At 41.0% G+C, this 23,281-nt stretch overlaps 1 protein-coding gene and 1 long non-coding RNA gene across 2 annotated transcripts in view; one reads left to right on the top strand and one right to left on the bottom strand.

Annotated features, from left to right (window-relative positions):
* LOC115213803 overlaps positions 1–23,281 on the top strand; it is a 44,661-nt gene that overhangs the window by 14,146 nt on the left and 7,234 nt on the right. The gene's annotated exons all lie outside the window — the stretch shown is intronic.
* LOC118763792 lies at positions 8,554–22,626 on the bottom strand. Its single transcript, XR_004999534.1, has 3 exons — positions 22,617–22,626; positions 20,217–20,221; positions 8,554–8,887 (listed from the first exon to the last, which is right to left on the bottom strand). It is a non-coding gene; the product is annotated as an uncharacterized LOC118763792 (long non-coding RNA).

Here is a 23,281-nt window from a genome sequence, read left to right as displayed (position 1 = left end):
GCCCTTTTGGAAATGTCTGAACCACTCATACACTTGTGTGTGGCTCATACACCCCTCTCCATACACTTTCTGCAACTTTGCATAGATCTCTGAGCAGGTATCACCATGACAACTTTCTCTGTTAGGATCAATACAACAATCACACGCTACTCATGTTCCTTCCAAGCACTGCTGTAAACAGCAGAAGTGAGCTAGAATGTTAAAACTTAGTGGGCATGCACAGCAGAGTTCAAGATCAATCTGTGTCGAGCGGCTTTACTCTGCATGCTTTAGCTTTGTTACTATGGCAACAGTCTGGATACTTATTGATCAGACCTCGTAAAGACTGTAATTCACCCAACAGGTTCAAAACATTATTGATGATGATCCTGGAAAATCAATGAGGGCAAGTACCAAAGAACTTCATGTGTTGGAGAACTGTGCTGCATGAAGATAGTTGATGCAAGTTGTATGTACTGAGTAGAGGCCAATTCATGTCTGCAAAGACACATGGAAACTGTTTGATCTGTGCTAAGCAGTTATTTAGTAAATTAAAAACTCTCACAAGCATGGCATGCTCTGTTTCTTCTTTGATGAGAAAAACTTTGCCTAAGACCATAAGTGTAAGAGGAGAAATAACATATGGTTATGTGTAGATCCTTGAGATGTCCCTAGAGTGACACACACTAAATTTCCAGCAATTGTGATGGTTTTAAGAGTGGTGAGCAATGAAAACCATCATGCTACTTTGCATTTTCCAGGGTCTTAGAATTAATGCTGATGGATATGTTGCAGTACTGCAGACAGTTGTTTAGCATTGGTCGGATGAAATAATCCAAGAATTAATGTCAGACAATCTTAACGATCATGTAACACTCAACTTATGGGCTCCAAGCTCATCAGCTTAAATTCCCATGAAACATTTGGAACATTTTCGAAAGGGAGATTAATTGACTTTCTCACAAAACAATAGCTTCACTGAAGGTTGCCATTGTCTGGGTGATTTCTGAAATGAATAAAGATCATTCAGTGCCGAATGTCAATAATTCTGGTCCTGCATTGAAGCAATGATTCAAGGTGAAGGTGGATTCATAAAACAGTTTTATATGAAAGTTTATTGAGATCATGTGCACACGCTTTTATTAGAATACATTCTGTTCTTGCTAGATTAGAGTTGTTATATTAAATTATCAAATATGCCCTCAAATGCCTCTTGCACCCTATTTGTTTCTGTTTTAATGTTTCACGATTATGTTATGTTTTTATTGCAACTTTTTGCAAGTTAGATAATTTTTTCTTTTAAAGGGTGTGACTGTAACAGCAGCCATTGGCTTCCCAGTTAACAATCGATTTCAAATATTTAATCTGACATTAGCTAATCTCTTAATCGCATTAATTCAACCAAAGTTTATAGCAAATAAAGCTAATCTCAGACAATAAGCAAGACTATCACAAAGTATGTGATGTCCCAAACTATTAGATTTAGATTTCTTTAAACTGAATCTTCCGTTGGTAAAAGTCAAGTTTGTAAACATTATTTTCCATTCTTCAAAACAGAATTTGGTCAGTAACATGCTATTTGTTGTTGTATCTCTTTGTAATAATGGTTTAAATCCCCCCCCACTCTGGTAGCTCATCAAAGCAGGAATTACTCAAGTTCTTGAGTAATAGCTATTTAAAAACTAATTTGTCTTGTGTTTTATGGGTTATAGAGCCACCAAGACAGCAATAAGCATTAACCATTACTACATTGATCCTTAAGCATTTCGGTTTTGGTGTCTCTGCTGTCTGGTTCCTGTTTGCAGTTTGATGGAAGATTCACAAACTAAGTGGGGAAGACTCCTTCACCAATACAATACAACTTGTCTTCTCTCTCTCTGCTTATTCTACCACTCCTTCAATGGCCTCTGTTCCTTTGAAATAGCAAGTTGCACACTTCAGCCACACTTTTCACACTCCAAATACTGCCAAAACGTCTTTTCCTCATTTTGGCATTACATCAACCCTCTTATCAATGTCCATCTTTCATCTTGCTATCCATCTTCTGGCGTTCCTTATCAATGTCTGTCTTTCAAACATTGATATTCAACTTGATCTTCAACCATATTGTTCTCGGAGGTGTTACAATGATTAGATTACTTTCTCTTCCTGCTGGGTAAGGGAGAAAACCAAACTGTGTTTACCCCCACAAGCTGCAGGTAAGATTAGGCCTATGGAGATTAGTTAACAACAATGAAATGGATTGACTCCATCACCCACTTCACCATCCTGGTACTTTTAGTGGAGTCTGGCCAGATCTCTGGTCTGAGGATAAGTTGCCCCAACTGAAAACACTCATGAGTGATGGCCATCTGATGAAGCTCTTGAGACAAATCTTCAATGATGACACAGTGCTGATAATAAAATTTTTGTTGATTAATTAGATCCCTGCCAAGTTGGACTGAAATAACAGATGCCAACATTGAACAGCTATGTCCAGTACCACATTACTTATTGTGGCCAGAATGTGTAACACTGATGATGATGTAGTTGTTGTTGTTGTTGGGGTTGATGTAATCAATTTGCCCCCTTCTCCAAAATTACCGACATTGTATTAAAATTTGAAACCAATAAAAAATGCACCAAATAGAAATGGTTTTTGTAATTTGTCTTCTAAACTAGAATCTCTAATTATGTTCTAGTATTTTTTAATGTTTCCTGTAACATAATTAAGATCTTTCTGAGCATAAATTATTATCTGAATTATTGAATCAAGTATTTTGTTACAGTTGGATGCTCTTCTTAACAATAATCACCCAAATGTAAAGTCTGGCTTAATATCTACTTACAGCCAGCTTGATAAGAAAATAACATATTTGGCCTAAAGGTACATAACATTGCTGCTATTAAGCAAGATTTGTTTTTCAGTTTCCGAACCAGTTGTTTACCAGTTTCTGTTAACACACACCTTACTGAATTTCATGAAGAAAGCATTTACTTAGACTTTTGAACTGTTAATGTCTGAAATAGCACTTCTTTATATCACTTATATCAAAATATCTTCAACTGTTGAATTCCTGGATAAAACACTTAAAGTTACTCCGCTTCAGCCTACCTCAATCGTACCTGTGGTTCATAAAATAAGTTTAGAGAATTTTGTTGATTGAGAGTAACAAAATTGTACACAGCTTGAACCAATCTCTCACTTGGAAGTAATCATTCAAACTTGTAAAATCACTCCATTAACTTTCAAGTGTGCTTTGATGTGTTTGTTCTAGCATAGTCAGTAATGTGACCTTCAGGATATATTGTATCTCACTACCCATATTGTTCTTGGTAAATTCACAATTTATGACAGGACCCCATCACCAAAATACTGTTGTTTCTTTGTTAGTTGAATGCTTTCATTGGGTAAGGAGATAATCTTATTCCAGAAGTCAGCCTTATAATTCTTCAATTCTTTAAAGTGTTTCAGCTTTAAAGCTGCAGTCATGCTGGGGCCCCACCGTTGGCTGTGCTACACCATTATTTGAAACCACGTCTGATACGTGGAATTTGGTGGATGAGGGAGATTGATGCTACTGTCCTTATCTGTGCTTCCTGCCATGGGGTTGGCTCATCTGGAAGCTTTCACTGGAGGAGATCCAGTTTTGTTTTGAAGACATCCATACCATACAGGTCTCTCAGGCATTTTGGAAGGATACAGAAGAGCTGTGGACTCTTGAAACCCAAGCTGTTGCAGTATTTGGTCCTGTGTTTTGATGGTGATGCTGGGATCTTTGGCACTATGCAATGGCACCCCATTCTGTTCTTTGTGTAATTTTCAATGCCAAAGTTTGGTACAAGACCTTCCAGGATTTTCCAGATGTATATCATTGCATATCTTTCCTACCTTCATTCTAGGGAGAAGAGTTTTAACTGTTTCAGTCTTTCTCATTACTGAAATGTAGGTCTGGTGAGATTGTTGAGATGCTTGAAAGGAGACATTGATGTGTGTTGCCTCCAAGAACTCAATGAAAGTGAGCTTCAACCAGGTTCCCCACAGGCAAAAGACATAGGTATAAACTCTTCTGGGAGGGCAAGTGTAACGGGACAGGAGGCACTGGCATACTTCTAGCAGAGAAATGGGTAAGTAAGGTGATGGGGTACTTAATCTTAGACTAGTTTTGCAGAATAGCACAGAAACAATCATCTCTGCCCATGCACCACAACTGAGCCTGCCAAATAAACAAAAAGGCACTTTTGCAGATCACTTTGAAGAGAAACGACAGTGACCTGATCTTCATGGCTGCTAATTTCAATGAACATGTTCAGTAGCACCCAGGTGTCTTCCATGGAGTGCATGGGGGCCATGGGTTCCCAAAATAAGGAGGGAACAAGGCTGCAGGAGTTCTGTGATGCAAATGACCTAATGATATGCAATACCAACTTCAGTAAACCAGCCAGTCACTTGAAAACCTATAAATCAGGTGACCATGCTGGCCAGATCAACTACAGTTGCTCATAAATGCAAAGTCCTTTGCTGGTGAATGATATACCTCTCAGCATAGGTTACTCATTAGTGACTTCAAACTGCAGGCACAAAGGATTCCAAGAAGCAAGCCAGTTTGGAAAAGAAGGATCTGGAATCTTAAGGATCCTTTGAATAATCAGAGATTTAGAGACTTCCTAACTGAAGCATTTGGTGAGTAGAAGTTACAGATTTGCAATATAGAGGATAACTGGAAGTTCCTACGAAACAGCTTACTGAGAGCTACAGACCAAATTTATGGTTGGTGTAAAGTCCCAATTAGACCTAGAGTGATATGGTGGTGGAACAATTAGAGCAAAGAAACGAGCTTGCAAGGACTGGAAGGGTGGTGGTAGCAAGGAGCTATGTCAGGGCAGCTGGAAGGGACATGAGGAAACTCATATACTTAGTCAGGGATGAAGCAGAAAGGGAAAAGTTTGCCAATGTTCTGCAACATGAGGACCAACAGCTTGAAGTGTTTCGGTTTGCAAGACAGTGTGCCAGGGAAAAATGTGATGTTGTGGGAATGAAGTGCGTTCGCATGGATGATGGTTCACTTGCAGTTAGTGACTTGAAAGTGCCACTATTGAAGGCTACTAAATGTAAAGAACTCATAGCAGAAGGAACGTTTGCCTAATATGAATCCAACAGAGGGACCAGCAATCTGAATAAATAGTAGCATGGTAGTCAAAGCCATGAAGGATATGAAGAAAGGGAAAGCCCCCAGCCTATCAGGAATCACTGCTGAGATGCTTAAAATATTTGGTGGTGTAGGTTATGGTCTAGTCACCCGTAAAGTTAATCAGGTTGTACACGAAGGAGTCTTCCCGGCAATAATAGAGGAATTTAAGTTGGGTTACTCCTGGGAGCTCCTCTGTGCCAATGACCTTGTTCTTCTAACTGAACATGACCAGAACTTGAGAAGAAATTTCAGGTGTGTAAGCAAGGTCTAGAATCAAAGGGCCTTAGAGTTAATTTAGCAAAAACCAAAGTCTTAGTAAGTAGGAAAGTGGACAAAACACAAATCCCTTTATGTAGATGGCCCTGCTTGATATTTAGAAAAGACATAGACTCTATACGATGTACCCAGGGCAAACTATGGACACATAAAAGGTGCAGCTGTTGATCTATGATGAATTAATTCACAAACAGTGCAGTGTTGTAACCCGGGTGAGTTGCTTGTTGAGTTGTGTACTTAGAGAGATGTTGACGTTAGGACGATGGTGGCGACAGAGATAGAGGTTACCAAATGCTGCTGGACAAAGTTGGTGAGTCTCAACGTGGCTGTTGTTGTGTTGTTGCTGGAACTAGCTGTGTTGTGTGTGGTCAGTGGCTAGACTTTAAAAAGGTCTGGAACCAAAGGACATCGAGATGAGGAGAAGCTGGGTTTTTATAAGGAGTTGTAGGCTCAAGACTGAGTTGAGAACAGGCTGTCACATGTGATCTTATTTGAAGGCTGCGATTGGTTGGGTTGCATATTGGTGTGTGATAGAGCAAGAGACAAATTTCACCAATACCAACCAATCAGAGTTGCGATAGAATGGGAAAGGTAGACATTGGGGTCATAGCAGTAAGAAAAGGGGAGAGAAGGGACCAGCAATAAATAATGGTTTAAGTAGACTGAGTTAAGGTTAGAGTAAATTAAATTAAGATGCATTACTTAGTGTCATCAGGGTAGAATTAAATGAAGAAGCGGAAAATTAAGCAAAGAAGTGCAAAAAGCAAACTTATCGGCACATAGCTGAATGAGTGAATAGATGGGTAATCCTTAGTAAAGAGCACATAGTTGGCTTGGTGGACTTGTTCATATGAATGGCCAAAAGGAAGCATGATGTCTCAAGCTACGAGAAAAAATAGAAGCTGTTATGAGCTAAATTAAAACTAATTTTGAAAGCAAGAACATGACATCTTTAGGTATGAGCAAAATTAAAAGACGATTAGGAAATAGCCTTTTAATTTTGCTTGTAGTTGAAGACATTGTTTGAACTATTCAAGCTGAAAGTTTTTATGCCTAGGATTATAACATTCCTTTTACAGAATTTCTCTAAGGTGAAAGGTTACTGTAAGAAAGCAGGTGTCCATTAGTTCTATGGAAGCCATAATTGTCATTGAGAAAAGAGAGAAATTCATTTTGTCAGTGTTACAAATTAAAATTAAAGTTTATGAATCTTTGATCAATAGTTTGAAATATTTTAGCAAGCACTATGGAGTAAAGTTAAGTTTTTGGCAAGTGATGTCTATAAGTTGATTATATTCATATTTCAAGTTAATTTCCATTCCTGCCTCCTGTTAGTAATGGTCTAAAGTAGTGGTTAATAACCTAAGAAATAGCTCCTGCTTATGGGTGTTCTGAGCTCACAGTTTAAGGGAGTGCAGGAGTAGGGGTGTTCTGTGTTTAGAGGGTGACAAGATTTTTAATAGAAATATTTAAATTAAGTTCAAAACACATTTTAAATACATTTTCAAAATAAAAAATCATTCTTGGAATTAAATATGAATCCAGCATTGTGTTTAGCAGTGAGCAGAAATATGGTTAATGCTACTTCAATGGCCATTATAAATTAGTGGAACAGTATACACTTCAAGCTATGTTCTTGAATGATGTGCAAGGCAAGACAATATAATTTTGACAAATGGCTATACTTCATAGTAGTGAGAGATATGGACTCTGAATGCAGAGAGGAATGAAGCTAGTATTCTCCAGTGGATGTGCAACATCAGGATGCATGTATAACAAGCACAGTACTTGGAGAAATACTGGGCACAAGAGGAATCGGTTGCTACTGAAAGAGAGAGACGGTGAGTTGTGAAATGAAAAGCATCTTACAAGAGTTATTATTCTGTAGTTAAAATTTGTTGAATCTTCCAGCTTTAGTTTAGAATTGGAGGTTCTGATATAAAATTGTTGACTGTGACTCCTTGCATCATATAACGGGTATAAAGCTTGATTTATTAGTACGTTGTTGCTGAAGGGTCGTAGTTAGTAATGTCTTGTTGCCTGTTGAATTGCTAAGATGGACGGGTTTGTTGCTTTATCTCTAAAAGTGGAATTGAACTTATAAACAAGTTTACACTAAAATCTTCTCATTGCTTACCAAAGTGAATCCTGCCCTGCCGCCCCATGGTTTCATTTTTATACAGTCAGGTGAAGCCTGTTGCTTCCTGTTAAGTGTCTGCAGTAGTGTTGTGATCGGATGACCCCACAGCTAACTGCTTCTTACCTTTAAACTCTTCCAGTCTGAATCCTCATCATTTGTGAGTTTAAACTGAATAGTTTCTCCTAGTTTGGGAAAAGCAGTAGTCTTCAGAATAGGTTTTTGCTTCTATTTTTTGATCTTGTAGTTTGATGCTTTACAATTTTGTCATCGTATCATCCATTGCTGTTTCCAGTTTCACATCCATATCACTCTCTTCATAAATATCAGGTCATTAAGAATGAAATGTCTGATTTTCTTATGCACCAAGTTTTACAGTCATTAATTCTTTGCTTTACAACATTGAAGAAATTACATCATCCACTTTTTGAAATGCAATTCGTGGTGTCTGATTATATTCTGAGTTTGCTCTTGTTAGTCAAGTTTTGTAAACCCATGGATAGATAAAAAATTTGTGTTGTTTATGAATATGAGTTCCATCATGGAACCAATGCATCCCAGACAGCTTGAAAGATCAACGAGGCAGGTGTCTGGTGAAGGTGTGGTAAATGAGAGCGCTGTACATTGTTGGTTTGAGAAGTTCCAGTCTGGTGACTTTACTCTTGAAAATCAGCCCTTTGGTAGACTCGAGACCAAGGTGGATAATGATGAGCTGGAAACTGTAGTGGAAGCGGATACATCTCAAACTCTGTGTGAGTTAGCAGCAGGGTTTGATGTTTCAATCCTAACTGTATTGGACCATCTGAAACATATTGGCAAGGTAAAGAAGCTGGTAGGTACCAAATGAACTGAATAAGCATCACATGACACATCGTCTTCAAACTTGCTGCTCTTTGCTATCACGGCATAAAAGTGAACCATTTTTGCATCATATTATGTGTGATGAAAAATGGATTCTTTTCAACAATAGCAAGTGTTCTGCATGGTGGCTGGATAAAGATAAAGTACCAAAACACAATCCCCAAAAGAATATTCACCAAGAAAAGCTAATGGTGTCTGTTTGGTGGTCCAGTGCTGGTATCATCCACTACAGCTTCATGGGACCTGGTAAGTCAATTACAGTGGATGTATGCATCAACCAATTGGATGAAATGATGAATGAACTTGCAATTAAACAACCAAGATTGGTCAACAGAGACAGGCCAATTCTCTTGCATGACAATGCTTGACCACACAATGCACAAAGAACATTACTCATGTTACAGGAACTGAACTTGGAAGCACTCTGTCATCTATCATATTCACCAGACCTTGCACCAACTGACTATCCTGCTTTCCAGGCATTAGACAAGTTTTTGCGAGGAAAAAACTTCAAATCTGAAGAAGATGCAAAAACAACCTTTTATGATTTCATCACCTCTTGCTCTCCAGAATTCTTCACTGCTGGCATAAATAAACTTCCGATAAAATGACAAAAATGTGTTGATAATTTAGGTGCATACTTTGATTAACTGCATTGCTTTTTGTTGAGATAAAGTAAAATAAACTTTCAGTTCTAAATTGGACACATTCCATTCTTAATGACCTGATAGATACTCTTGAAGTATTGTTACATCCTTTTGGTAGGGTTGTAATTTCATTGCTTTTATTATCTTCTGAAGAACTTTCAAAGATTTTATGACAGGGCACCAAACAGATGGATGCAGTTTTACCATTTTCCAAAGGCTATATTATGCTTGTCCTAACTTGGAGACAAAGAGTATGTCTTAATTTCTCTAAAGACTTGCACTCTATGAATCTTTGATGGTTGGTTAACTTACTTTGGTTGCTATGTTGTAATTTTTATTTCTTTAATAAATAACATTTGATTTCACTTCACTTTCGGTAAAGGTCTTGTCATGGGAATGTGATAAATACCAAACAAAATGCATTTCAAGTGTGGTTTTCTTCTCAACTTTACTGTTGTTCTCAAAGTCGAGTTCATGAGATATAACAGCAACTATGTCTCTAACATAGGGGTTGTTGAGAAGACTGTTTTCAAACAAATAATCTATCTTCCAGTTTCATGTTGATGACTCATGTTAATTAGGATATTGTCATGGTTTTTTTATGCTGTTCAATGATCATTAACCAATTACTGAAAGGTTAAGAAGATATAGACTTCTTTCCTTAATGAGTAAAAAACAAAATTTTCTGAATATCAGTTATATAATTATAATCTGCACCTTTGAAATCCTATTTCTGCAAAATTTTATTATTCTATGGATTTTCAAAAAACTCTGCAGAACTGAAGCCATTTCATTAATATTTACTTCATCGTCGTCATTTAACGTCCGCTTTCCATGCTGGCATGGGTTGGGCAGTTTGACTGAGGACTGGTGAGCCAGATGGCTGCACCAGGCTCAATCTGATTTGGCAAAGTTTCTACAGCTGGATGCCCTTCCTAATGCCAACCAATCCAAGAGTGTAGTGGGTGCTTTTACGTGCCACCAGCATGAGGGCTAGTCAGGCAGTTCTGACAACAATCATGCTCAAAAGGTGTTTTTTACATGCTACCTGTACAGGAGCCAGTCCGGCGGCACTGGCAATGACCATGCTCAAATATTGTTTTTCATGTGCCATTAAGGCAATGCTGGCAACAACCATGCTCAAATAGTGCTTTTTATGTGCCACTGGCACAGGAGCCAATCAGCGGCCCTGGCAATTACCATGCTCGGATGGTGCTTTTAATGTTCCACTGGTATGAGTGCCAATCAGGCAGTAATGTCATCGGCCACGTCAGCGATTTTGATTCCACTTGCCTCAACAGGCCTTCACAAGCAAAGTTTATTGTCCAATGAATGAGGGGAACTCATAAGTGGGCTGGTTACACTGTTAATATTTATTATACTGATTTTAACACTAATTTTCAATAACCTCAATCCTTTGCTGAGGTGGCATGTGTAAAAAGATTCGAGCAAGGTCGTTGCCAGTACTGCCAGACTGGCCCCTGTGCTGGTGGCACGTAAAAAGCACCCACTACACTCTGAGTGGTTGGCATTAGGAAGGGTATCCAGCTGTAGAAACTCTGCCAGATCAAGATTGGAGCCTGGTGCAGCCATCTGGTTCGCCAGCCTTCAGTCAAATCGTCCACCCATGCCAGCATGGAAAGCAGACGTTAAACGATGATGATGATGAAGTAAGATTATATTCATCAAAATAAAATTAAATTTATAAAACCTAGAATTTTCATATAATACATTTAAATTAAATATTATACAAGACAACTATATTTTGAGTGTCTGTTCTACTCCAGTTGGGTCTGTTATGTTACAAGCATTAAACTAGTTGGTAGCTTTCAATCTGGGAACATATTTTCATTATCTGTTTTGTAACTGGTTGTATATATTATATAGCAGCAGAATGTGATATTTAAAGAGTTAGTGTATACATTGTTGACGTTGAAGAAAAGAATATGAAGAAAGTGATGTTAAGAATGTTTTTTATTTGAAGTTTTTACTGAAACGGCCATCACCTTTTGTTTGTTGTGTCTGGAATGGCAAATTTAGTGGATAACATTTTCTTAGTTTTTACTGAAACGGCCATCACCTTTTGTTCGTTGTGTCTGGAATGGCAAATTTAGTGGATAACATTTTCTTAAATCTTACCGAAACTGTCAGGCAGCTTCTAAATAACTATTTAACCTGGTTCATACAACAGCAAAATCCTTTTTCTGTAATATTACTATCATCTAATATGATGAATGTAAAAACTAATTTCTGTGTGTCAGTGTGTCACACTTTGACCCCCTCTCTCACTATTCAGTGCCACTTCTATTTCTTATGATGAGGTGAGAGTAATAGTAGGCATAGAGATGGTGAGGGGGTGGTAAAGACAGATACCAAGAGAAAGAAAAAGAGGGGGGAGAGAAAGAGACAGAAAGAAATTTAGGGAGAGTTATGATGTTTTATTAAAAGTAGTAATGTTGGTGGTAGCAGTGGGAGTAATAATAAGAGAGAGAGAGAGATGATTTACAACTTTATTTAACCATGTCTCTTTGACAGAAATTCCTGTGGCCAACATACTGAACACTTTCATTTTTGTTTTATTTTTGCTTTACACACACACAAAATACACTTTAATTGGAATAAAGTTTCCCCCCAAATTAAACATATCTAATATAATAAATATGTCAGTATGTCACAGTTTTTCAACTTTAATAAATCTTTTCTATTGGAAGCACAAGGCCTCAAGTTTTGGGGGAAGGGATTGTCGATTACATTGACTGGTACTAATTTTAGTGACCCTGAAAGGATGAAAAACAAAGGTACCTTGACAGAATTTGAACTCAAAATACCTCTAAGCATTTTGCCTGGCATGCTAACAATTAGTTAGTTAGTTAGTTAGTTAATTTGGCTCAAAAGCAAATAGCAAGGCCATGTAGGGGGACATGGAGTTAAGTACAGGGTGGTGTTCATGTAAAGAGTTCAGGCCACTTGAGGTCCAGGTCGTCAGCATCTTCACCATCTCGTCTGGCAGCTTGTTCCACGGATCCGCAACCCGGACGGAGAAAGCTCCTCTCCTTCGATTGAGATGAAATCGTCGCAGGTAGAGCTTTTCGGAATGACCCCGCAGCCGACGCTCTGGAGCAGGAGTGAAGAACAGCTCTTTCGAGAGGTTACACTTTCCGCTTATGATGTTGTGGGTGAGAATGAGATCACTATGGCGGCGGCGTTTTTCAAGAGAATAAAGGTCGAGCGTCCTCAGCCTTTCTTCGTAGGACAAATTTTTGAGACTATGAACCATGCGGGTAGCCAGCTTCTGGACTCTTTCGAGATGCTGTATGTCTTTGAGGAGATAAGGAGAAGAGGCTTGAATCCCATACTCCAATATGGGTCTCACCAGCGTGACATAGAGTGGTAGGAATATGGCTGCTGTGAGCATTCCGAATGACCGTCGAATCAAGAACAGAATTCCGCGTGCTTTGTTGGCAGCATGGACGCACTGGGCCGAAGGCGAAAAGGAGGAATCCACCAAGATACCTAGGTCCTTTACCTGATCGGTCCTCTCCAGCAGCAGACGACCCGGCTCGAAATCAAGTTGAGTTGCAGGAGTAGAGCCGACAGGCAGATGACAGCACTTTGACACGTTCAGACACAGGTCCCAATCGTTAGACCACTTCCAAATTTGGTGGAGGCATCGACGAAGATCCTCTATATTACCGCGAGGAGCGACCAGTTTGATATCGTCGGCAAATAGAAGGGTGTGTTGCGTGAGGTCGTCAGGCAAGTCATTTATGAAGACTAAGAACAACAAGGGCCCAAGCACTGAACCTTGAGGCACGCCACTGCTCGCACTGGAGACGTCGGACCGCGAACCATTAACTTGGACTTGGAAGGAGCGATCTGAGAGGAAGGCACCAACCCATCGTACAATATCCGGATGGAAACTATATGCTTGAAGCTTGACAAGTAATAGGCGGTGGTTTACCGAGTCAAAAGCTTTGGCAAAGTCCAGTAAAACGATGTCAACAGCATCACTATCATCAAGGATGCGTGCCACCAATTCTTCCATTACTAGTAAGTTGGTCAAGCATGATCTCTTCGGCACGAAGCCATGTTGGGAATCAGAGATAGAGGCTGTGTTTAGGAGGTGGAGCATCATACTTTTCTTAAGGATGGTTTCGAACATCTTGCTGATTATTGATGTAAGGGAAACCGGTCGGTAGTTAAGCGGGTCTTTGCGGCTCCCTTTCTTGAAAATTGGGCAGATTATCGCTGTTCTCCAGTCTGCAGGTATAACACCCGTCGCCAATGACATACTGAATAGTCGTGTTAAGGGCTCGCAGATGACCGGAGCCAATGCTTTGATAACCCGTGGGTGTATGCCGTCAGAGCCTTGACCCTTGTTGTCATCGAGGCCTTGAATAACACGTTTGACTTTGTCCCACGTGATGACCAATCGAAGCATTGGAGGTACCAATCTATCAAATGGAGGGGGTTCACGACCATCATCTTGTTTGAAAATAGTTGAAAAAGCCTCGGCAAATAATTGACTCTATTGATAAGGGTCCTCAATCGATACGCCTGTTGAGTCTACCAACGTTGCAATCTGGTTGTTCAAGCGGGAATTCCGCTGGACATGGGCAAAGAAGGTTTTTGGATTGCTACTGGCATTTGCCGCGATTTTGTATTCATAACTGAAGCGTTCTTTCTTTTCGATTTTCACGGCTCGGTCTTGTTGAGTTTTGTACACCTCAAAAGCTGCAGTTGAATCCAGATTTTTGAATTCAGCCCAAGCAATATCTCTGAGTCGACGTTCTCGTTTAATCCTCTTCGTCACCCAGGGCTTGTGTTTCTTCCTCTTGGGAAGCCCAACGGGAACTGCCTGGTCAGTCAAACAGATTACATGTGCTTTGAGGGATGACCATAGCTCGTCAACTGTGGACAACGTCATCAGGGATCGCCAGTCCAGAAGCGCTGAAGCCTCGGTTAGAATTTCAAGATTAATTGCAGAGAAGACTCTACGTGGCAGCGAAGTAGTCGTGGGCGTAGAAAAAGTTGTGTGCATGATAAACTTCAGGACCGCATGATCACTCTTGGCAAGAGGGGCGCACACAGATACGTCTGACACTGATCTTGGATAGCGGGAGAATACCAGATCTAGCATAGATGGCTGCTGCCCAGACCGATGCCTTGTCGGATATTCAACATGTTGCGATAGAAAACAATCTTCAGCCACGTCAAGAAGGGCCTGGCCGAACCAGGAAGATGTTGTACAAATCGATGCGGGCCAATCGATCGTGGGAGCGTTGAAGTCTCCTAGTACCAAACAGTCATGCGAAGCTGAAACGAATCTTATCGCTTCGAGTAAATGAGCATCGTCCTGGGGGTCGGCAAGAGGCGGCCTGTAGACAGCCAACACGGGCAGGCAAAACTCAGATAGGCCCAGCTTGCAATAGACGGCATCGAATTTTGTTGTAGGCTGAGCATTAGTGGGTAGAATACCGCTGGACGGTTTGTGCTCAGACTTAACATACACAGCAACACCTCCACCTCGCCTTTTTCCTCTGTCACATCTGAAAAGGACGTAGCCCTGCAGGTGGATTTCTGAGTCCTTTACTGCTGGAGTCAGCCAAGTCTCGGTGATAGCTATCACATCAGGGGAGTCACGTATGGCCAGTGTAAATAGTTCACTGAACTTTGGGAATAAGGAGCATGAGTTGGTGTAGACGATGCTAAGCTGTGAAGTCTGAGGGGCGGGAGTTGGGGAACAAGCAGAATAAGGGGTATCAGAGATAGCATCGTTGACGGGGGTATAACTTCACTTCGATTTGCCCTCACATCACTTTCCCTGTCAGCACTACAGCATGGGATCAGAGGTAGGACTTGATTATCTGTCCATCTTGGATTCGTAAACCCTTCTCTCCCATTTGTTTCCTCATCTTTAGTTCGGATATCAGGTTTCTCCGGCGAATTCTCTCTCTTAGTGAGTATAGCTCATCGCCTTAATATCATGCAATAAACGTGAATGTCAGTGTGTCACACTTTTTCAACTTTACTCCTAGAGGCTGTAGCCCAACATATACCATTTTGAAATCAGGCTGACTCTGTGAGTAAATTAAAATAATTCCGGGCCAAATCCAGACCCCCCAATCCTGAAGTTTGGGATTCCCAAATTTTCATTTCTGTGATTATTTTTGGCGAATTTTTAACGTGACTTTTTGCAGCAAATTTTTTTTATGATAACAATTTTTATAATCTAAAGCTATATCCATGAGTAAATTAAAAAGATTCCAGGCTGAATCCAGAAATTTTGGATTCCTATGTTTTCATTACTGCGATTGTTTTTGGTGAATTTTTTTTTTTTTTTTTTTACATGATATTTTTGCAATGAATATGATTGTCTTTGGGATATGACTCTGACGGAAGCAATTGCAAGAAATTCTCCAAAACAAGCCAGAGATCTGTTTGCAGATCTTCCCATTCGGGGTCAGTTGCTTAAAAGCTTTATACTAGCTTAAAACTGCCGTAAAGAGTGGCCTTTGAGCTAGTTTCACATATTTGAATATCTTCCGTTTCCAAACAGTATGTTCTGCAATGAAGAAGTGTGGGGAGAAGGCATCTCTAAATGCTAATCTATAAAACACAAAGTAAATCTCTACAATATGACATCACATGTATTTGCTGCTGTATGACATCATTGTTTTTGTCAGGAGAAGTCATTGGGCAATTGCTGGCAAAACACATTCTATATTATTAGCTGGCATCAACAAACGGCATGTATTTGCTTGCATGAGGCATTTTATATTAGCAGAAATGAACAAACATTATGTATTAGATGGCACAAGACATTATATATTTGGTTACATCAAAGATAGCATATTTTCTGTGCTGAAACATCATATACTTGTTGTTACAAAACATCACATCGTTATTGTTACAAGAGATCAGTTATTGTGTGCCATGAGATATCATATATTTCCTGTTAACCAACTGCATATAGTACCTGCCGTGAAACCTCATATATTTGCTAGCACAGGACATCTTACATTTACTTCTGTGATATCTCATGCATTTACCAGCATCAGACACCTTCTGTTTCCTTACACAATACCTCACTTATGTGCTGGTCTCAGACAGCATTTATCTGTTGCCTTGAAACATCATATAATTGCTACCATTGGACATTATATATTCACCAGATTGAAACAGAATGTCTTTGCTTATCCAACTTACTGGGCCTGTGGACTGCTCATAAGCATTCAAGTTACTGTCTATATGTTGTATATATTCAAACAGAGCTGACTGAGTCTACTCAATATCAACCACTTAATGGATATATATAATGTGTTATATACACTAAACACCTTACAGCATGGAATACACACACACACACACACACACAGAGGGCTTTTTATTTATTTAGTATCACATGCAGGTTTTTATGACAAATTATAGTTTCTCACAGGGGAATCACTACATTGACTTCCTTTCACACTCACCCGAGAGCACAGAACCTTACATTTCCAGGACTGAAGGAAGCAAGGAGAACACAAGTGACGGAGAGAATCTCTCGTGTTGACTTGAAGCCAGTTTTCTGCCTTTTTTCATCAAAAGCTTTTGTTTTACAGTTTGATAGATCTTGAAGCCTTCAACCTGCTTCTGCTCTTGTTGAGTAGACTGAGAAAATTTATATCAGAGTGGTAGTTACTTTCAATAATATTGCATACATTTGCTACCTTTTCTTTATTTTCAGCAATGCTGTCTAGGAATTTCGTTCAGATGCTGATTTTGTTGGACTTTTCCCAAATCAACACCTCACTATTTTCTGAGAAGTCCTTTTACCTGAATGGATCTTGTAATAATTATGAATTCATTACTTTTTCGTAACAAGTAGACTATATTAATCATTGAGATATTTGTAGAATTAATTGCCACAAATAAATTTGAATATTCAATGTATATTCTTTACGAATAACAATTTCTTCTCATACATCAATTTGCTCCAGATTACAGTTGAGTTTTACATTTTACACACACAGACACACACACACGCACACCTATATCATTCACACATATCACACACGCATAGATATCATTCACATGGTAGTGTGTGAATAATATTCTTAAGATCAGCTTTTGCTCACTTGTGGCCAATTTGACACTTTACCAAAATTCAGTTTTAACTCAATCTTAATTCATTTTTTTTGCACTACAATGGACCATTGGTAAGCTACATTTTCACATAAAATAATAGAAATTTGGTTCAGTAGAAAAAAAGTTATAATAGAAAGTGTAGGGCCAAAAATGTGAGAGTAATGTCTGATATTTACTTTAATTCATAATTTCTTAGTTATTTGAAAATCAAATTATGCTTTAATTATATATTTTTAAAAGAACTTGAGTAGAAGCTTTTGGGGAAAACCCCATTAAAAGATATTAGATTGAAAAAAGTTATGCAGCTTTATGTAGCCAAAAACTTGGTAACACCTAAAATTGATGTTTGACTCAAAATATCTTGGGTATTTCAAATGCAGACTATACTTTAATTATATTTTTTTAAAAGACCTCAATGAGTAAAATCTTTTGAAAACTCCATTAAAAGATCATCATCATCATCGTTTAACGTCCGCTTTCCATGCTAGCATGGGTTGGACAGTTCAACTGAGGTCTGGGAAGCCAGAAGGCTGCACCAGGCCCAGTCTGATTTGGCAGTGTTTCTACAGTTGGATGCCTTTCCTAACACCAACCACTCCGTGAGTGTAGTGGGTGCTTTTTACATGCCACCGGCACAGGTGCCATACGAGGCTGGCAACGGCCACGATAGGATGGTGCTTTTTACATGTCACTGGCACGGAGGCCAGCGCTGGCAACGGCCACGTTCAAATGGTTCTCTTACGTGCCACCGGCACTGGTATCACAATTACAATTTCCATTGATTTTGATCGAATTCGATTTCACTTGCCTCAACAGGTATCAGTTATCTCAAAAGATATCAGATTGAAAAAAGTTATTGCAATTTTAAGTGATGAAAAAAAAAGTGATAATTTGTTTCTAACTTTTACTCAATTTTAATTTGATTTTGCACTAATGGTAAACTACTGTATGTATGTGTGTGTGTGTGTGTGTGTATATATATATATATATATATATATATATATGATTGTTGTTTTTGTGTGGCCCTAAGACTTTATTCTCTTCATTTTGTCCCTTGTCTGTTTACTAACGGTCTAATCTTGAGCCTGTCTTATGTTTTGATCCCATTCCTGGCATGTTTCTTGACGGTGCCTCCAGAGTGGAAGCAATATTATCGATAATGGCCAAAATTGTGCTTTGACCCTCTGGCTGATAACTGAAGAGGAGTTGGTGACTTATGTTTTCTGTTCATCTGTATTTAGTATATATTCATTTACTACATGTTTTTTAAATTATATATATGTATATATATATATCGGGTTCAGTCCCACTGCGTGGCATCTTGGGCAAGTGTCTTCTGCTATAGCCCCGGGCTGACCAATGCCTTGTGAGTGGATTTGGTAGACGGAAACTGAAAGAAGCCTGTCGTATATATGTATATATATATATGTATGTGTGTTTGTGTGTCTGTGTTTGTCCCCATAGCATTGCTTGACAACCGATGCTGGTGTGTTTACGTCCCCGTCACTTAGCGGTTCGGCAAAAAGAGACCGATAGAATAAGTACTGGGCTTACAAAGAATAAGTCCCGGGGTCGATTTGCTCGACTAAAGGCGGTGCTCCAGCATGGCCGCAGTCAAATGACTGAAACAAGTAAAAGAGAAAAAGAGAAATATATATCATCATTATCATTGATTAATGTCCGTTTTCCATGCTGGCATGGGTTGAATGGTTTGACTGAGGTCTGGGGAGCCAGTGGACACACCACACTCCAATCTGGTCTGGCAGAGTTTCTACAGCTGGATGCCCTTCCTAATGCCAACCACTCCAAGAGTGTAGTGTGTGCTTTTTACATACCACTAGCACAGGAGCCAGCCAAGAGGACCTGTCATCGACCACATTCCGATAGTGCTTTCTACTTCCATTTACTAATACATTCCCTACTTTTAGGTCACTTTAAATAAAACCCTTGATTCAATAATACTGTGTATAAACTCTATACTTGGAATGACCAATTTTAAATACTGTTGGATTTTACTCATAAGGTATTGGAATCTGATATGCATACCATTCTGCCTAAATAATGGATCTACAGATGCAATATTTCTGCATATCTCACATCTATATTCATTCTTCCACTTCACTCTCTATTTCGTATCTTATCTAAATTAACTATTGCTTAACCATCCTCTCACACTGTCTCTGATGAAGATATAATAAATATCCTAGAAACAGCTGTAAGACCTATTTATAAATCTTCTAAAATCTACACAGCCTTGGTTTTATTTATCTCACTATGAAAAGAATTTTTATATACGCACGCTGATATTTGACCTAAGTTGGACCCCTTATTCACATAATCACTGAATCTGGAACTTAACAATGGTCTATCCATAGCATTTATTCAGCATTACCTGACACTTTTGGGTCTCACTGATACCATTACCTCTCATAACCTATCATCATCATCATCATCATCATCATCATTTAACGTCCGCTTTCCATGCTAGCATGGGTTGGACGGTTCAACTGGGGTCTGGGGAGCCCGAAAGCTGCACCAGTCCAGTCAGATCTGGCAGTGTTTCTACAGCTGGATGCCCTTCCTAACGCCAACCACTCCGAGAGTGTAGTGGGTGATTTTATGTGCCACCGACACAGGTGCCAGACGAGGCTGACAAACGGCCACGCTCGGATGGTGTTTTTTATGTGCCACCGACACAGGTGCCAGACGAGGCTGGCAGACGGCCACGCTCGGATGGTGTTTTTTATGTGCCACCGACACAGGTGCCAGACGAGGCTGGCAGACGGCCACGCTCGGATGGTGTTTTTTATGTGCCACCGACACAGGTGCCAGACGAGGCTGGCAGACGGCCACGCTCGGATGGTGTTTTTATGTGCCACCGACACAGGTGCCAGATGAGGCTGGCAAACGGCCACGATCGGATGGTGCTTGTTACGTGCCCACAGCACGGAGGCCAGTCGATGCGGTACTGGCTACGGCCACGTTCGGATGGTTTTCTTATGTGCCACGTGTCACCATCACTGGTACCACAAAGATACAAATTCCATTGATGTTCATCTATTTTGATTTGTTTTGATTTGATTTTCACTTGCCTCAGCAGGTCTTCACAAGTGTCACAAGAAGGAAGGTATGCACAGGTGGACTGACTACGTCCCAGGTAGGGGCCATGGGTTATGGCCTGACTAGTCTTGCCGGGTCTTCGGAAGGTGTTTTTATGTGCCACCGACACAGGTGCTAGATGAGGCTGGCGAACGGCCACGTGCCCACCGCACTGACTACGGCACTGATGGATTTCTTGTGTGCCACAGGCACTGGTACCACAAGATACAAATTCCATTGATGTTCATCTATTTTGTCTATTTTGATTTGATTTTCACTTGCCTCAACCGGTCTTCACAAGTGTCACAAGAAGGAAGGAAGGTATGCACAGGTGGACTGACTAGTCTTGCCGGGTCTTCGGAAGGTGTTTTTATGTGCCACCGACACAGGTGCCAGATGAGGCTGGCGAACGGCCATGATCGGATGGTGTTTGTTACGTGCCCACAGCACGGAGGCCGGTCGATGCGGAACTGGCTACGGCCACGTTCGGATGGTTCTCATGTGTGCCACCGGCACTGGTACCACAAAGATACAGATTCCATTGATGTTCATCTATTTTGATTTGTTTTGATTTGATTTTCACTTGCCTCAACAGGTCTTCACAAGTGTCACAAGAAGGAAGGTGTGCACAGGTGGACTGACTACGTCCCAGGTAGGGGCCATGGGTTATGGCCTGACTAGTCTTGCCGGTCTTCGGATGGTGTTTTTATGTGCCACCGACACAGGTGCTAGATGAGGCTGGCGAACGGCCACGTGCCCACCGCACTGACTACGGCACTGATGGATTTCTTGTGTGCCACAGGCACTGGTACCACAAGATACAAATTCCATTGATGTTCATCTATTTTGTCTATTTTGATTTGATTTTCACTTGCCTCAACCGGTCTTCACAAGTGTCACAAGAAGGAAGGAAGGTATGCACAGGTGGACTGACTAGTCTTGCCGGGTCTTCGGAAGGTGTTTTTATGTGCCACCGACACAGGTGCCAGATGAGGCTGGCGAACGGCCATGATCGGATGGTGTTTGTTACGTGCCCACAGCACGGAGGCCGGTCGATGCGGAACTGGCTACGGCCACGTTCGGATGGTTCTCATGTGTGCCACCGGCACTGGTACCACAAAGATACAGATTCCATTGATGTTCATCTATTTTGATTTGTTTTGATTTGATTTTCACTTGCCTCAACAGGTCTTCACAAGTGTCACAAGAAGGAAGGTGTGCACAGGTGGACTGACTACGTCCCAGGTAGGGGCCATGGGTTATGGCCTGACTAGTCTTGCCGGGTCTTCGGATGGTGTTTTTATGTGCCACCGACACAGGTGCTAGATGAGGCTGGCGAACGGCCACGATCGGATGGTGTTTGTCATGTGCCCACAGAACGGAGGCCAGTTGATGCGGTACTGGCTACGGCCACTTTCGGATGGTTTTCTCTTGTGTGCCACCGGCACTGGTACCACAAAGATACAAATTCCATTGATGTTCATCTATTTTGATTAGTTTTGATTTGATTTTGATTTTGATTTTCACTTGCCTCAACAGGCCTTTGATTTTCACTTGCCTCAACAGGCCTTCACAAGTATCACAAGGAGGAAGGTATGCACAGGTGGACTGACTACGTCCCAGGTAGGGGCCATGGTTTATGGCCTGACTAGTCTTGCCGGGTCTTCGGAAGGTGTTTTTATGTGCCACCGACACAGGTGCTAGATGAGGCTGGCGAACGGCCACGACCGGATGGTGTTTGTTATGTGCCCACAGCACGATGGCCAGTGATGCGGTACTGACTACAGCCATGTTCGGATGGATTCTTGTGTGCCACCGGCACTGGTACCACAAGCGGTACTGACTACTTTTTATGTGCCACCGACACAGGTGCTAGATGAGGCTGGCGAACGGCCACGACCGGATGGTGTTTGTTATGTGCCCACAGCACGATGGCCAGTGATGCGGTACTGACTACGGCCACGATCGGATGGATTCTTGTGTGCCACCGGCACTGGTACCACAAGCGGTACTGACTACGGCCATGTTCGGATGGATTCTTGTGTGCCACCGGCACTGGTACCACAAGCGGTACTGACTAAAGCCACGTTCGGATGGATTCTTGTGTGCCACTGGCACTGGTACCACAAGGATACAAATTCCATTGATGTTCATCTATTTTGATTTGTTTTGATTTGATTTGATTTTCACTTGCCTCAGCAGGTCTTCACAAGTCGGAAGGTATGTACAGGTGGACTGACTACGTCCCAGGTAGGGCCCACGGGTTATGACCTGACTAGTCTTGCCGGGTCTTCGGATGGTGTTTTTATGTGCCACCATGTTCCCACAGCACGGAGGCCAGTCGATGCGGTACTGGCTACGGCCACGTTCGGATGGATTTCTTGTGTGCCACAGGCACTGGTACCACAAAGATACAAATTCCATTGATGTTCATCTATTTTGATTGATTTTCACTTGCCTCAGCAGGTCTTCACAAGTGTCACAAGGAGGAAGGTATGCACAGGTGGATCGACTACGTCCCAGGTAGGGGCCACGGGATATGGCCTGACTAGTCCTGCCGGGTCCTCTCATGCACAGCACACTTCCATAGGACTCGGTCTTCAGTCATTTCCTTGGTGAGACCTAAAGTTCGAAGGTCGTGCTTCATCACCTCGTCCCAGGTTTTCCTGGGTCTACCTCTTCCACAGGTTCCCTCAACTGCTAGGTTGTAGCACTTTTGCACACAACTATCTTCAGCCATTCTCGTCACATGACCATACCAGCGCAGCCGTCTCTCTTGCACACCACAACTGACACTTCTTAGGTTCAACTTTTCTCTCAAAGTACTTACACTCTGACGATTATGAACACTGACATTACACATCCATCGGAGCATACTGGCTTCATTTCTTGCAAGCTTACGCATATCCTCAGCTGTCACGGCCCATGTTTCACTACCATGTAGCATGGCTGTACGTACACACGCATCATATAGTCTGCCT

Source organism: Octopus sinensis, linkage group LG1 (genome assembly GCF_006345805.1).
Source record: "Octopus sinensis linkage group LG1, ASM634580v1, whole genome shotgun sequence".
NCBI classification, from domain to species: Eukaryota; Metazoa; Mollusca; class Cephalopoda; order Octopoda; family Octopodidae; genus Octopus; species Octopus sinensis.
Note: the sequence above shows the minus strand (reverse complement) of the source record. Positions and strands in the feature narration are given on the sequence as shown.